Genomic DNA, 15,795 nt, shown 5'->3' with positions numbered 1-15,795 from the left:
TTATAAATAATATGATATTATTAATTCATATACATTTTGGTTTATGTTGAGATTCTAGCCAACATGTGTAGTAAATGTACAAATGTAAGTGTTTATTTATATACGAGCTTTATGTGCGTATATGTGGTCTAGATGTGAAAGCTTTAGCCAATGAACTACTGAGCTGAAACATGAGCGGAGAGGGGGGTAAGCCATTGTGGGGTGTTTTGGTTCCTGTTTCACGGGCCTTTTCAGCCTCATTGACGTCAGTCGCCACCCACCAACTATTACCTTCACTTCCTGTGTGTTGGAGCGCACAAACACCACACGGTCCTGCACGAAGAAACTCATGCACAACTACACAATGAATAGGTGGAAAACTTGCTTATTGCATCCCACTGACTTATTACATATGCCAGAGGAAATCATAGTGCGTCCTTATGAAAGTGTGAGGATGTTGCTGTTGTTATATAAGAGATTCTGCACTGCCGAACATACGTTTAAGTTAAGTAAACGTAATATACGTGAAAGCATGTATGGAAATATGTATGAAAACAGGTCATCTGTGATTCAATTATTAACATTATCATCACCCTAAACCTACTTTCAATTCATATGTATGACCCTGTCGGTGAAATCCAGACTGAAGTCTTATAATCTAATGACATGTCTAATCTTAGTCAATATAATAATAAAGATATCAAGGTTATATTTTCACAGAATGTTCTTATATAAAATGATTTGATCTAGAAAACAATAAATCACAAAAGCGGCCATGGTCACATTTTGTTAGGATCACTACTAGTTACTAAAACACATTAAGAATCATGTAAACACACATAGCCTACCCATTAATTATATGTATAACAGAACATCTGAGCTGCATACACGTGTGACCTTATACCATGTTAAGGCAAAGCAGCTGAGGAAGAGAGAGATTCGATTTCACCCATTCCAGGTTTTTAATTGTTGTTGTGGCGTCATAGAGCCCATTTGCCAGTGCACTGGCCCTGAACTGCAGCTTTGCGAATCGCTTCCAGAAAAATTAGGGAGGAACAGAGAGAAAAGGGAGAAAAAGCAGCTTTCATCAGGAGCCAGGATCCTAAGGGAGAGAGGTCTCATCCTCAGTCCAGTGTTTATATTCTGTCTTTCTCTCATACATACACTGCCAGGGGTCGTGCAGCAGGCTGTCAGGCCGAATGCAGGTTTAATGAGCCACAGGTGGGGTGACTGCGGGATCCGCTGACAGAATTAAACAGCTGTGCCAGGAACGGAGTACAGAAATGAGGCTAAAGACAAAGTCTGGACAGAAAACGGCTGCTTGCGTTTTAGCAGTGACCCCAATAGTATCTGGCACCTTAATCCATGCTTACAGATGTTTAAATGTCATTGCGTCAGAAGAAAATGTTAAAGCAAGTAGCATATTTTTTTTTTTTGAAGATTAACTAGTAAAACATTTACTTTTAGGTTGTAACTCTGTGTCCATAATGCAATGAGCTACATCATGTGTAGCTCATTGTGGTTACCATGTTGTGCACTTCACACTGTCTTCAAACATCAAACACATCGACTAAAAAATCACCTCTGTACTAGTTGGTCATATTAAAGTAGGATAAGATCAAAAGGCGTCATTTGCAGATGCCAATTGGTTTTATTTTTGTAGTGTAATGGCAAATTACATTTATTTAAGTTTGTGACTTAAAAAAATATACTTATAACTTGTAGTTAAAGGGACACTCCACTTTTTTGAAAATGTGTAAATTTTCCACCTCCTATAGAGTTAAACATTTGATTTTTACCGTTATTGAATCCATTCAGCTGATCTCTGGGTCTGGCGGTGCCACTTTTAGTATAGCTTACCATAATCCATTGAATCTGATTAGACCATTAGCATCCCGCTAAAAAATAACTAAAGAGTTTCGATATTTTTCCTATTTAAAACTTGACTTTTGTGTAGTTACATTGTATACTAAGACCGTCGGAAAATTAAAAGTTGTGATTTTCTAGAAAGATATGGCTATGAGCTATACTCTCATTCTGGCGTAATAATCAAGGACTTTGCTGCCGTAAACATGGCTGCAGGAGGTGCAATGATATTACGCACTGCCCGAAAATAGTTCCCTGCTATTGAAAGTAACCAAGGGGACTATTTTCAGGCAGTGCGTAATATCATTACGCCTGCTGCAGCCATGTTACAGCAGCAAAGTCCTTAATTATTACACCAGAATGAGAGTATAGTCCCTAGCCATATCTGTCTTAGTACACGATCTATAGAAGAGTCAAGTTTTAAATAGGACAAATACCGAAACTTATTTTTTAGCGGGATGCTAATGGTCTAATCAGATTCAATGGATTATGCTAAGCTATGCTAAAAATGGTACCGCCAGACCCAGAGATCAGCTGAATGGATTCCAAAACGGTAAAAATCTAATGTTTAACTTTAGGGGAGCTGGAAAATGAGCATATTTTCAATAAAAAGTAGAGTGTCCCTATGTAAAAGTCCTTAAACAGGTGCCTAACTCTTTGCATGTGTGCTTACATTTTTGCAACCATTGCAAAATGACTGTTCTGTTAAACTCACCTGTTTGTGAATCACTAAGTTGTATTTGTGATGAGTGTCATTATAAATGCTTGTAACTCATAGGTTGTTAGAAGTTTGTTTATCGATGAGATGTTGCAAGATATTTTAACAAGCCATGCATTCATATGCACTAATGATGGCATACTATTGCGTGCATATGTGTTTGCATGTTTGTGCGTGTGAGCCTGATGCTTGTTGTGGTACATGAAAGAAGATTCTGGTGGTAGAATCTAGACAGATGTAAATGAACTCAGACTGTGCATCTGTTATGAGTAAACTGTCTCTTAAAATCACTCCCAAAGCTTGAACATAAACTTGTTTAATAGCAATTACATCTACATTGCTTAAATGACAAGTACACTTTTAAAAATAAAGGTGCTTTTGTTTCACAAAGATTCTTTGAAAAGTATTCTAAAAAGATAAAAAAGAAATTTTTATCTAATAACCTTTGACTAAACCAAAATGTGTTTTCTATTGCTTCACTGTGGGTGTTTTCACATATAGTTCATTTTAAAAGAACCAAACCCAGTTCACTTAAAGTGAACCAAAAAAGGAACTAGCCGAATATGACCTCAGTCCTTTTGGTGTTCCCAATATAGTGGACTCAAAAGAGGACCCAGTTCTTTTTTTGGTCCTCTTCAGAGCTGAAGTGATCTCAGACCCGTTCTTGTTCACATCACAACTTCATAAGAACTCAGACCTCAGCTTTCTGTACAGTAGTGGATTTTGATAGATTTCAAAACCACACGCGAAGCAGACCAGGACCTCATTGCTTTTACATGTCAAAAAGAAATCGAACCACAAAAGAACCCAAAAGCGAACTGTACTCAGACCACCTCCGGATGCGGTCTGAATACGGTTCGCTTTTGGGTCCTTTTAAGGGGGTCTGAGATTACTTGGTTTGTTCACCAATACACACTGAACTGCCCCAAGAGCGTTAAGAGGGCTCAATGAACCAGGTGTGAAAGCAACCCTTTTATTTTTAAGAGTGTATAGGTGGTCACCTGCATATTTTCATTTTTTATATTTTAAGTTATGTTTTGGGGGCATTTGTGCCTTTATTTGGACAGTAAAGTGAAGAGTAGACAAGAAAGATAGGGTAGCAGGATCCTCAAAAGGAGACGGGAATCGAACTCTGGTCGCCGTGAGCACACTGGTGCTAAATGTCGGCACACTTATCACCAAGCTATTGATGTTGATGGTCACCTGCATATTTTGTGGGTGCTGTGTGCCGGTGCCACTTGTTAACTAGCTTTACCATTGAGACTTTATCAGCCATAAGATCGTGCTGGTCCATCAGCTAAACCAGCACTAAGAAACCTAGATCTGCATGAAAGTTTAGTCCTTTCAACTATATTTCTGTTAATAAGAGTGACTGCTATTGAATTATTATAGCATTTTAATAATTATATATTTTTTATATATTTACAGATTATATTTATATATATATATAGATCTATAGCACCAGTTCACTGCACTGCAAAAATGACTTACTTACTTAGTATTTTTGTCTTGTTTTCAGTAGAAATATCTAAAACTTCTTAAATCAAGATGTTTTTTCTTGATGAGCAAAAGGACCTAAGAAAATAAGTCTAGTTTTTATACAAAAAATATACAATTTAAGTGAATTTTTGCTTAAAACAAGCAAAATTATCTGCAAATGGGATAAGAAATTTGCTTAAATTAAGTGTTTTAAAAAGGATAACTTATTTTTAGATCTTTTTTCTCACCCCATTGGCAGACATTTTTGCTTGTTTTAAGTTTAAATTTACTTGAATTGTATATTTTTGGTCTAAAAACTAGACTTATTTTCTTAGGTCATTTTGCTCATCAAGAAAAAGCATCTTAATTTAACATTTTTTTGATATTTCTACTGAAAACAAGACAAAAATATTAAGTAAGAAAGTCATTTTTTGCAGTGTAATATTCATATTCTTAGTCTAAAACCTATTCAAACTCAATGCATTCCGGCCTCATAAAAATCCAGTCCGCATTTTACATTCAGCCAGGCTGCAAAGTGGTAGTGCAGGTTTTGAAGCCTGCGCCCTGGTTAGTATTTGAATTATGCCATTGACGTCAGCAGAGCTGTAAAGCTGACCGGCTTCCCTTCCCTGAAGTAATTTCTGGCCAAGCGCTCTCTATGGTGCATTGTGGAGGCTGTCAAATAGGCATGAGATGAGTTGCAGACACGAAAGACAGAAAGAAAGCAAAGCAGAGGGAGGGAGTGGAAAGCGTTGTTTGCCAGAGATGCAATGTTAGACGTAGGCTGAGATGAAAAACTGTGCTACAAACCGTGAGAGACCCCCGAGTAAGTGTTTCGTAGGGGCAGTAAATGTCAAATAACCTACACAAAATCCTTTTGGGTCCGAATGCAAATTGTGTGGATAAATAACAAGTAACTCACAGAATCATATAATCACTGGGAATTCAGTATGTTGTTGTTTTCCCAGGAATTGTTTCAAGCAAGTTCATTATTCACACAGTTCGTCATTCAACCCAAATCATTGTTAAAGTGCCAAATCAATATGAAGTAATCCAATAATTTGATCATTCAGACTACTGATGCTCATGTTGGAGTCAGTTGGAGTCTGCAGATAAGCGTGGTCGTAGCCCCGCTACGGCTGAGTCCAGGTGACCCCAGTGATACAGTTGATTCATGGAGCTGTTTGGCATTCTAGTCCCACTGCCCACGTGCAAAGCCCAGACAAACAAAAACAAGAGTGTGATGGTGGGAGCCAATGAGCCGAGCCAAAGGACAAACATGTGCTCGGCCTCTAGTGCGTGATTCAGTGAGCTCAAACCCACCATTCCATTAGCTTCAGCAAATAATTCAATTGCGATAATTTAGGACATATGTGTGTTAGATGTGAATGTGTCCCACTTTAAAGGTAGTGTGTGTACAAGTTAGCAGCATAGTGGTGGGATTGTGAACTGCAACCAACAGCTCAATTTCAAAACACATATGGTAGCCACCACAGGACAAACATGTCACAGTCTGAGACAACGTACTGTAGGGATGAAACCCGCTCTGTTGAACAGTTTGTTAGTTTAGGGTTACTGCAGAAACATGACAGTGTCTTCTATGTAAGAGGACCCGCGGTGTATATTTAGATAAAAATAGCTCATTCTAAGGTAAAAAAAAACAATATGGTTTGTTTTGTATGGTCTTTATACACCACTGATAATATAGTTATGTAAATTATATAGCATTTCTATGAAGAGATCCTTTTAAAAGTTACACAATGCACTTTTAAATTGTTGTGTTGTAAGAAATTTGGATAAAAGTAACAAAAGTAATTTAATTTACATAAATGGATCATCCACATGTCTTGGTTGTGGACACTTTAGACCTTTGTCTTACTGGCTGTTTACACTTGGTATTAAGATGTGTTTTCATCGATCGTATCACAAGTGGACGAGAGAGACACATTACATTTACACCTGGTATTTAAATCCGTCTCTTTTGTCCCCTTTCGACCGCTTCTGTCCTGAATAGTGTGAGGGGGTGGTCTGTCGAGATGGTGGGCGAGTCTCTCCGCTGTCATTTAAACGCTAGCGGGAGTAATGATGAGTTTATGTGGACATAAACTATTATGTCGGAGTCCGCTGCGTGTGTAAAAAGGTAACATGCTGCATAGTTTTTTGCATATGTTAGAGCTTTCTCTGAATTTTCAGTGCAATTGATGAAATAGGATTGCGCAACTTTCACACGCTTGCAAAATGAAACTGCGGAGATCAGCCGCTTTAGTTTTATCGATGAAAGGCTAAAAATGGCACTGTTCACCCTGTGTTCACGCCAGAAGTCAGAAAAGACGTAAAACTTGTGTTTAATACCTCAGATTAGATAAATGGGCGGAGAGAAGGCTTTTGTGTTTGTGTTTACACTACAAAAGCAATCCGATCAAAAGGGGTTTCTGACTACATTTGAATGTGGTTGAAAGTGGTCTACAGTGGACGAGCTCAAAACGCTTTGAACACAGTTTACACCTGGCATTAACGTTGTCCATTTGTGATCCGATCGATAAAAATGCATGTTAATGCCAAGTGTAAACAGCCTCTTAGACCAGTAGGCCTTTTCCACTGGGGTTGGCATCGGGAACCATGCTGCACTCTTCCACACAAAAAAGCTTTGGCTCCATACCTGATCCTAGTTCAGAATCGGCCGTAACGTCTTGATGGTCCTTAAATGTGACCCTGGACCACAAAATCATTCATAAGTAGCATGGTTGTATTTGTAGCAATAGCCAAAAATACATTGTGGGTTAAAATTATAGATTTTTTAATGTCAAAAATTATTAGGATATTGATGCTCCATCCGGCAAGAGTTTCAAAGTAATATCAACATTATCATTAATAATGCTTGGCCATCTAATGGGGCTCTACCATGATACAAACACTTTTTTCCATTTTTTTTAATATGCTAATTTTCGCTAGCGTTAAAGATTAGAGTTTTACCCTTTTGGAATCCATTCAGCTGATCTCTGGGTCTGGCACTAGCACTTTTAGCATAGCTTAGCATAATCCATTGAATCTGATTAGACCATTAGCATCGCGCAAAAAAAAGTCAAATAGTTTTAATATTTTTCATATTTAAAACTTGACTTTTCTGTAGTTACATTGTGTACTAAGACCAACTGAAAATTAAAAGTTGCGATTTTCTAGGCAGATATGGCTAGGAACTATAATCTCAAACTGGTGTAATAATCAAGGACTTTGCTGCTGTAACATGGCTGCAGGAGGCACAATAATATTACGCAGCAGCCGAAAAATAGTCCTCTTAGTAACTTTCAAAGGCAGGGGACTATTTTCAGGCAGTGCATAATATCATTGCGCCCGCTGCAGCCATGTTATGGCAGCAAAGTCCTTGATTATTACGCCAGAATGAGAGTATAGTTCCTAGCCATATCTGCCTAGAAAATCGCAACTTTTAATTTTCAGTTGGTCTTAGTACACGATGTAACTACAGAAGAGTCAAGTTTTAAATAGGAAAAATAAAGAAACTTGTTGGTTATTTTTTAGTGCGATGCTAATGGTCTAATCAGATTCAATGGATTGTGCTAAGCTATGCTAAAAGTGATAACGCCAGACCCGGAGATCAGCTGAATGGATTCCAAAACGGTAAAAATCAAATATTTACCTCTAGGGGAGCTAGAAAATTTGTATTTTTTCCAAAAAATGTGAAGTGTCCGTTTAAGAGGCAAAGTTTTATAACACGTAACACAGAAAGTAAAGTGGCCCCGCCCTCTAGGCATTTTTCGTGAACGGATGTAAAGAGAGATTGTTTTGAGGGGAGGATATTAGATTATGAGGGCACATACATTTTTTTAAAATAATGAAGCTCACATAGAAAGTAATTTGTAGAAACTCCCACAGTATTCCCCACGTTGTGCGTTCAACTCCCATTTTGGTGGAACCGTACGGTGCCAGCCCCGGTGGAGAAGAGGAATTAGACCAGCTCTGATAACACATCAAAACAGCTTTGCATTGTACTAAAACACTCAGAACACCTTAAATTCACATTTTCTTTAGTATTCATATAAAATTATAGAAATTTAGTTTACTGCAAGATTGAGAAGGTTAATCAGAGTTGTGTTTAATTTTGCTTTTGAAAGAGCCGAACCATTGAAACTAATAATTTTATGTTTCAGTGACATTGTTTTGACCCAGACAGACAATCTTCAGATGTCTACAGGATATCTTTTTCTTCTTAAAACACATGCTCTACAGTTACAATCTGTTGCTGTTCAGCGAGTCCTTTTGATAAGGCAATTTAACAACATCAGCCTGTCCATTTCATTTTGAAATGACAAAGAATCGGCCACGACTATCAAAAGCATCTGAATCATGAGTTTGCAGCCTCATGAGTCACATTCGCAGACTGGTTGAAATGGGAAGCTGTTGGAGTCTTAAAGTCAGAATCAGGAAAACCTGGCCTATATATCAGCGGTGCGGCTGGGGACACGAGTAGACACAGAGAAGCAGTGTACTGCTGTAATGGGGGGAATTGGTGGAACGGCCAGCTGCTCTCACAGGGTCGGTTTTGTGGGACAGAGAGGATGCTGGGTAAATCTACACTATGCGCTTTTGTAAAGGGAGTCATGGAGTGGGCCAACCAAACAGAAAGTCAGACCTGTACCTCAAGGGTCTTAAAGTTCATAGTGAAGTTTGTCATGGGGTTGGGCAAGGCCAAATTGTGAAACTTCATGACATTTACAGCACTTAGTAATCAACAGTACAATCTACCTGATTGTGCAAGAACCTACGGTTTGGTAAGAATGTAGTGAAAATGCTTACATATTGTGCCTGCAATATACATAGGCCATCAGAAAAGATACTGCAAACAGGTTGTCATAATGACTTTTCTTGTCAAATGTCCAAAAATTTATGAATACAGACATTGAAACATTGATTAATGTCAAAGGTAACAAAACCTTTAATAGCCATCTGCTTAGTTAGTTATCCTTTCACTGCATGTAGCAGTGGCGTAGCAAGTCAGTTCCGGGCCCATATGCAAAAAAAATGTACAGGCCCCCCTCAGCCAAAGCCCCCCCCCCAACGTTGCCCGTTGGCACGGTTAACTGTGGCACGCAGGTCTGTTAACAACATATACTTTTAATAAGGTAGTCAAATATTTTTACTTTACTTTTTTACTTTAAAGGTAGATTTAAATAAAGAAAAACAAAATGTTTTGGGTAGTTTTTGACTCGTTACTAACTTCTCCGCCTTCTCTTTTCTCTTTAAGGCCCCACTTTTATGTTTATATTTGTCCATCCTTAATATTCATGTAGATAGCCGCCATATTAACCTCTCACACTGTGTTTCTTTTGTTTTGTTTTGGCGCGGCGATGCGTCATGTAAAAAAATTATGGCGTAGTAGTTTAAGGCAGCCGCGGAGTGCAAAAAATAATAATAAACGCAAACAAGAAATGACGGAGAAATTAGAAATTATGGAGAAATAAGAAATCACTACACATAATATGCATACAAAATATATATTTATTGCGGCCACAAATAAAAATTTTATTGAAAATTTTTTTATTATTTAAAAGCTGGGGCGGGCCCAAGGCCGGGCCCCCTATTGGCCCGGGCCCATTTGCACGTGCATACCCTGCATGCCCAGACGCTACGCCACTGGCATGTAGTTCAAAATTGAATTTATAAAGATGTGCAGATTAAACAGTTAACGCATAAAAGTCCTTTGTGTTTAGCAGATATGTTTTTTTGCACCAATCCTCATTGCATTTCAGTGTTTATTATGGGGTTTTTATTTAATAGTTCAGGTACTACTGTTTTTTTAACTTCCTGTCCTTTTACCTATTATAAATCAGGGCAACACTTTATTTGAAGGGGTGTTCATAAGACTGACATAACACCTTTATAATCAAAACATGACACAAAACATTCGTTCAGTTATGTCATTTTTAATGCAAAGATTGCATTGTTTGAAATGTCTTTGTTATGACAACTTGACATAAACTTGTAAAAAATATGTCATAAACATGACATAGCAGAATAATTATCAAACTTAAGAAATTACCTAGCTTTATGGGTTAACATTACAAAACTGTCATTTAAATGTCATTAAGTGTTAATACTATGTCAAATAATTTTAAATACCTTAACAAAATGCAACAGCCACGTCAAAATATTATACTTAACTTTATGTATGTGCACAACACACAAAAAAACAATGCTGCATGGCTTAACCCATTACTCTGTTTTCATTAAATTTTTTGGTGAATCCAAAAGCAATAAAATATAATTTTGTCAATTTTAATTATTATTATTATTATAAAACAATATGACAGAGTATTAACACCTAATGACATTTTAATGACAAATTCAATTTGTATCACTGGTATAAAGTGGTCAGTTATGTTGTCTTGGTAATGTCAAGTTGTTGTGACAAGTTATGATGTATTGGTTAATGTCAAGTTGTCATAACAAAGACATCTCAAACAATGTCATCTTTGCATTAAAATGACACAATTGAACGAATGACCCTTAATGACAGTGGTCATAAATGTGCATAAAATCTCCTTCATGTTCATGGCACATGTCATGATTATGGATGTGTCATGTCAGTCTTATGTACACCCCTTCAAGTAAAGTGTTACCAAAAAAGAGAGGGGTGTGTGTGTACTGAATATTTTTTAACTGTAAATTACTGACATTACCATAATGCAGAATGATCCTGGTCATAATTCACTCTCAGAAAAAATGTACAAATGCTGTCATTCTGGGGGTACATTTTTAAAAAGCTAACCTATTTGTACCATATTGGTACCATATCTGTATTTAAAGTTGTGTACCATCCCAGTGACAGTTTTCGTACCATTTCTTCTGAGTGTGTACCTTATAGAGTCAACAGGCTTGGCTTGCCCTTGTGGAATCCTACTTGTTGTAAAGCTTCCGTGACGACGACATATTGATGTTGATATTCGTGTGTATCCATGCCAGGCTTTAGATCTACACACACGGTTTGAATCAGCTCCATATGTGAAACATCTTGAGCGCAGGAGGTTCTTCTGAAATGACCTTATTCATCGCAAGCTATGCGCCATATATCCCTCACAGACGTCAGCATGGTTTATGCAAACCCTTCTTTTGCTTTTAATACGGCCACGCACATGTGTTCGGATGACTTTGTTGGATTTTGGTGGGTTTAGTCACAGGTGCTCACTGAATAATTCTCCAGTTATTGAGCTGTTCATCTGGTGTTAATTGATAAATGTGGTATTTCTGCCATGTGACCAAACGTAGGACTATGGTAAAAAAAAACACAATAGTTAATTATCCATTCACTTAAACCGCAGCAGAAAACCACTGTAAATGTGCTGAATCTTTTAGTTAAATGAGGTCATAACTGATGGTTTTTAAATGACAATGTGGTTAATCAGTTTGTCGTGAGACAAAAAAAATCTTTTTGCGAATAGTAAGTATTTTCCGTAAGTATATAAATGAAGTTACTCATATTTCAATACTGCAAGCTACAGTACACTTCGTAGTATTTAATCATTTATTAGATCAGTGAATCATTTGCATGAATCATGCTAGTGATTTAGTTCACTTTAAAGGGGACATTTCACAAGACCTTTTTAAAGAATTAAAATAAATCTTTTGTGTCCCCAGATTACATATGTGAAGTTTTAGCTCAAAATATCATATAGATAATTTAGTATAGCATGTTAAAATTGCCACTTTGTATGTGTGAGCAAAAATGTGCCATTTTTGGATGTGTCCTTTTAAATGCAAATGAGTTGATCTCTGCACTAAATGGCAGTGCAGTTATTGGATAGTGCAGATTAAGGCGTGGTATTATCTTCTTCTGACATCACAAGGGTGCCAAATTTCAATGAGCTATATTTTAACATGCTTGCAGAAAATGGTTTACCAAAACTAAGTTACTGGGTTGATCTTTTTCATATTTTTTAGGTTGCTAGAAGCACTGGGGACCCAATTATAGCACTTAAAGCTGAAAAAAGTCAGATTTTCATGATATTTCTCTATTAAGGAATCATACTCCTTAAGAGGGCATGTACACCAAGGCACTTGCATGTTTTCATGTATGTTTTCAATTGTTTCGAATGGAAGCACCGCACTTTTCAAAAACGGCAGCAGCTGGCTTTTTTCCCTCACTGAACGCCCACGCTTCACATTTTTTCCACGCTCATCCAGGGTTGAAAAATGTTCAACATTGGGTGAAATGCTCAGCTCGTCAATGTAACTTCTCCCTCGGCGGTCCAATCACATCGTTCATTGACTGATAAACAAAGCAGAAGTATCATAGCAACCCAAGGACTTATCTGAAAAAACATTGGCAAGCGCCCACAGTCGACAACCATCTTGCGTTTTCAGCCGCTTGGTGTACACGCCCTCTAAAGCTATGACCCAAAAATGTACAGTAAAGTTTTGACACAATACATCACTAATAGTTGGAATAGGAAGCATATTAATAGAAAAACGTAACTTTTTTGAAAAGTTTATATTTTTGGCAATTCGGTATTGTGAGCAGATACTACAATGTGCCTCAGCATAAACTTTTCTGTTTCAGTTTACGCATTCAGATGCAACTTATGTTCATATTATAGACACCTTATAGCAATAACACATAATGCATCTGGTTTAATTGTACATATATACTGTATATATACACTCACCTAAAGGACACCTGTTCAATTTCTCATTTGATGCAATTATATAATCAACCAATCACATGGCAGTTGCTTCAATGCATTTAGGGGTGTGGTCCTGGTCAAGACAATCTCCTGAACTTCAAACTGAATGTCAGAATGGGAAAGAAATGTAATTTAAGCAATTTTGAGCGTGGCATGGCCGGGTATGAGTATTTCACAATCTACTCAGTTACTGGGATTTTCACGCACAACCATTTCTAGGGTTTACAAAGAATGGTGTGAAAAGAGAAAAACATCCAGGTATGGGGCAGTCCTTGTTGATGCTAGAGGTCAGAGGAGAATGGGGCGACTGATTCAAGCTGATAGAAGAGCAACTTTGACTGAAATAACCACTCGTTACGACCGAGGTATGCAGCAAAGCATTTGTGAAGCCACAACACGCACAACCTTGAGGGGGATGGGGAACAGCAGAAGACCCCACCGGGTACCACTCATCTCCACTACAAATAGGAAAAAGAGGCTACAATTTGCACAAGCTCACCAAAATTGGACAGTTGAAGACTGGAAAAATGTTGCCTGGTCTATTGAGTCTCGATTTCTGTTGAGACATTTAGATGGTAGAGTCAGAATTTGGCGTAAACAGAATGAGAACATGAGTCCATCATGCCTTGTTACCACTGTGCAGGCTGGTGGTGGTGGTGTAATGGCGTGGGGGATGATTTCTTGCACACTTTAGGCACCTTAGTGCCAATTAGGCATCGTTTAAATGCCACGGCCTACCTGAGCATTGTTTCTGACCATGTCCATCCCTTTATGACCACCATGTACCCATCCTCAGATGGCTACTTCCAGCAGGATAATGCACCATGTCACAAAGCTTGAATAATTTCAAATTGGTTTCTTAAACATGACAATAAGTTCACTGTACTAAAATGGCCCCCACAGTCACCAGATCTCAACCCAATAGAGCATCTTTGGGATGTGGTGGAACGAGAACTTCGTGCCCTGGATGTGCATCCCACAAATCTCCATCAACTGCAAGATGCTATCCTATCAATATGGGTCAACATTTCTAAAGAATGCTTTCAGCACCTTGTTGAATCAATGCCACGTAGAATGAAGGCAGTTCTGAAGATGAAAGGGGGTCAAACACAGTATTTTTATGGTGTTCCTAATAATTCTTTAGGTGACTGTGTACATATAAAGGTAACACCAACGCCCTGATGTTTGTAACAAAAAAGTGTTAAGCATGGTTGCATTTCTGTGTCTGAGCATTCATGACTGCATTTGCATGCACTACTTTAAGACTTCTTGCGGTGTACAACATCTGTAAAATTGAAGTCTTTGAGCCATGTGTGAACAGGAAGCCAGATGAACTTGTAAGTGGAGGTCACCCAAGGTCACCCTGCCACAAGGCAGCAAATGATCTTCTGCATTTAAATTACACTTCATCCTTTATGCAATATTTTGCGATCTTTGTGAAACTTGATGTTGCAGCAGCCTGAGGGGAGACTCCATCCTGAGTGTCGCACAGAAATCTGCTCCGTGATTTAGCAGCGTCTCGCCCTCTGGGGAAGTGGTTTACTTTGCTTGGCTTCTGTTGAGCTTTGGCTGGATGCAGGCCAGCAAGGGGAGTAAAGTTTGCCTCTCGTGTTCCTCCTGCAAACACAGGCTCATCTTTGATTTCATCCCTTCAGCTCATTAGGTTTTGCGGGGGGATCAAACGGAGATGGCGGGGGTCCTGTTAGTCATGGCTAATGCAGATACCACTTTGTTTCTACTGGGAGATCAAAGTTAAAGACTCATTGTAAGGGTGGTGGAATCATTCTGACGTGACAGGCCACTCCCAGTTTTGTAGTTTTTAGTGTATTTGATTTATTATGCTTATCTTCGGGGCGTTTGACTGTGTAAACTCTTTTTGCAGAGCCCTGTACTAATGGCCACTGATATATTTTTACCTTTGACAACATAGACCACTTAACGAAAGTATCAGGATAAATCACACAAAAAAGGTCATGTCAAATCAAAATGTAAGAAACAGAAAAATATATTTGAAGAAAATAAAGTGTATTTTGGAGATTTTTATGCATGACAACTGAGCTTTCTACCAAAACAAAATTTACAAAAACACATACATGAGGGTACTATGCTATCTCATGGCAATTTTTTTAAATAATAATCTTACTTTTTGTATGATTTGCTTTGTATGAATTAGCCAACTCATAAATATGTAAAAATCCTGTGAGATAAGGCAATGCGAAGCTGAATAGATCTTTGCTAAATTATCATATAAACAATAAAAAAAAACGTTTAATGGTTGTAAAATAAGCTTAATTTTCATATTGCAAAACACTATTTCTTTGTATGGACTGTTAAAAATGCAGCATGAAGTTAAACAAGTCAAATCAACTGACTATTTTAAGTTTTGGCTTGTGAAAAGTTGACATAACTCATAAAGTCAAGTTGAAATTGATTAACTCTTTAATTTTTTAAGTTAAAGTAACATAAAAATAAATGATGATTTGACAAAAATGCTGTATATTTTTTACAGTGTACTTTGAAGTAGACCTAATTTTTTTTCGTGAGATTCAACCATCAAGATAATTGACCAACAAAACAATTAAGCACGAATCATCATTCTTCCCTCAATTTGGTCAGTCAAATACTTTTTGATACATTTCTTGAGAAGGTACCATGAATAGTTTAACTCTCATTATGATGTTAGTGACAAGACTTTGCATATGTGTGAAAGAGAAACAGAAGCGGAGAGAGAAGGAATGAGTAGAGTCCCTCCCACCAAGATCCCCTGGGTCGGAGGCTCATTGACACATGAGCACAAGGCAATGTTAGGTGAGAAAGAGAAAGAGAGAGAGAGAGAGAGAGAGAGAGAGAGAGATTGACTACTAGAACACAAAGACACATTGCCAGACTACACACTAGGTGAGTTTGAGACTGAGCCAGTGACACAGTGGAAAAAAGTATGAACTATTAATCCAGTGGAGAGTTTATCAGTGCAGAATAGTCCACTATGAAAGATCACTGTTCCCCTGTCTGCGCTGCACCAGCCGGACCACCTTTCATTGCCATGCAGCAGAGGCT

At 37.9% G+C, this 15,795-nt stretch overlaps 1 protein-coding gene across 3 annotated transcripts in view; it reads left to right on the top strand.

Moving 5' to 3' along the window:
• Positions 1-15,795, top strand: part of pde4bb (phosphodiesterase 4B, cAMP-specific b) — a 52,171-nt gene that overhangs the window by 25,025 nt on the left and 11,351 nt on the right. The window contains exon 1 of one of the 3 annotated variants that reach the window (XM_065268665.1): positions 15,619-15,636. The exons of the other annotated variants lie outside the window; for them this stretch is intronic. The gene's annotated coding sequence lies outside the window, so the exon portion shown is untranslated. Of the gene's footprint in view, positions 1-15,618; positions 15,637-15,795 lie in introns of those variants that run through there. 3 annotated transcript variants of the gene reach the window in all.

The sequence above is a fragment of the Paramisgurnus dabryanus genome, chromosome 6 (genome assembly GCF_030506205.2).
Source record: "Paramisgurnus dabryanus chromosome 6, PD_genome_1.1, whole genome shotgun sequence".
Taxonomy (NCBI): Eukaryota; Metazoa; Chordata; class Actinopteri; order Cypriniformes; family Cobitidae; genus Paramisgurnus; species Paramisgurnus dabryanus.
The sequence above is the reverse complement of the archived record's forward strand: the minus strand, read 5'-3'. Positions and strand labels throughout refer to the sequence as shown.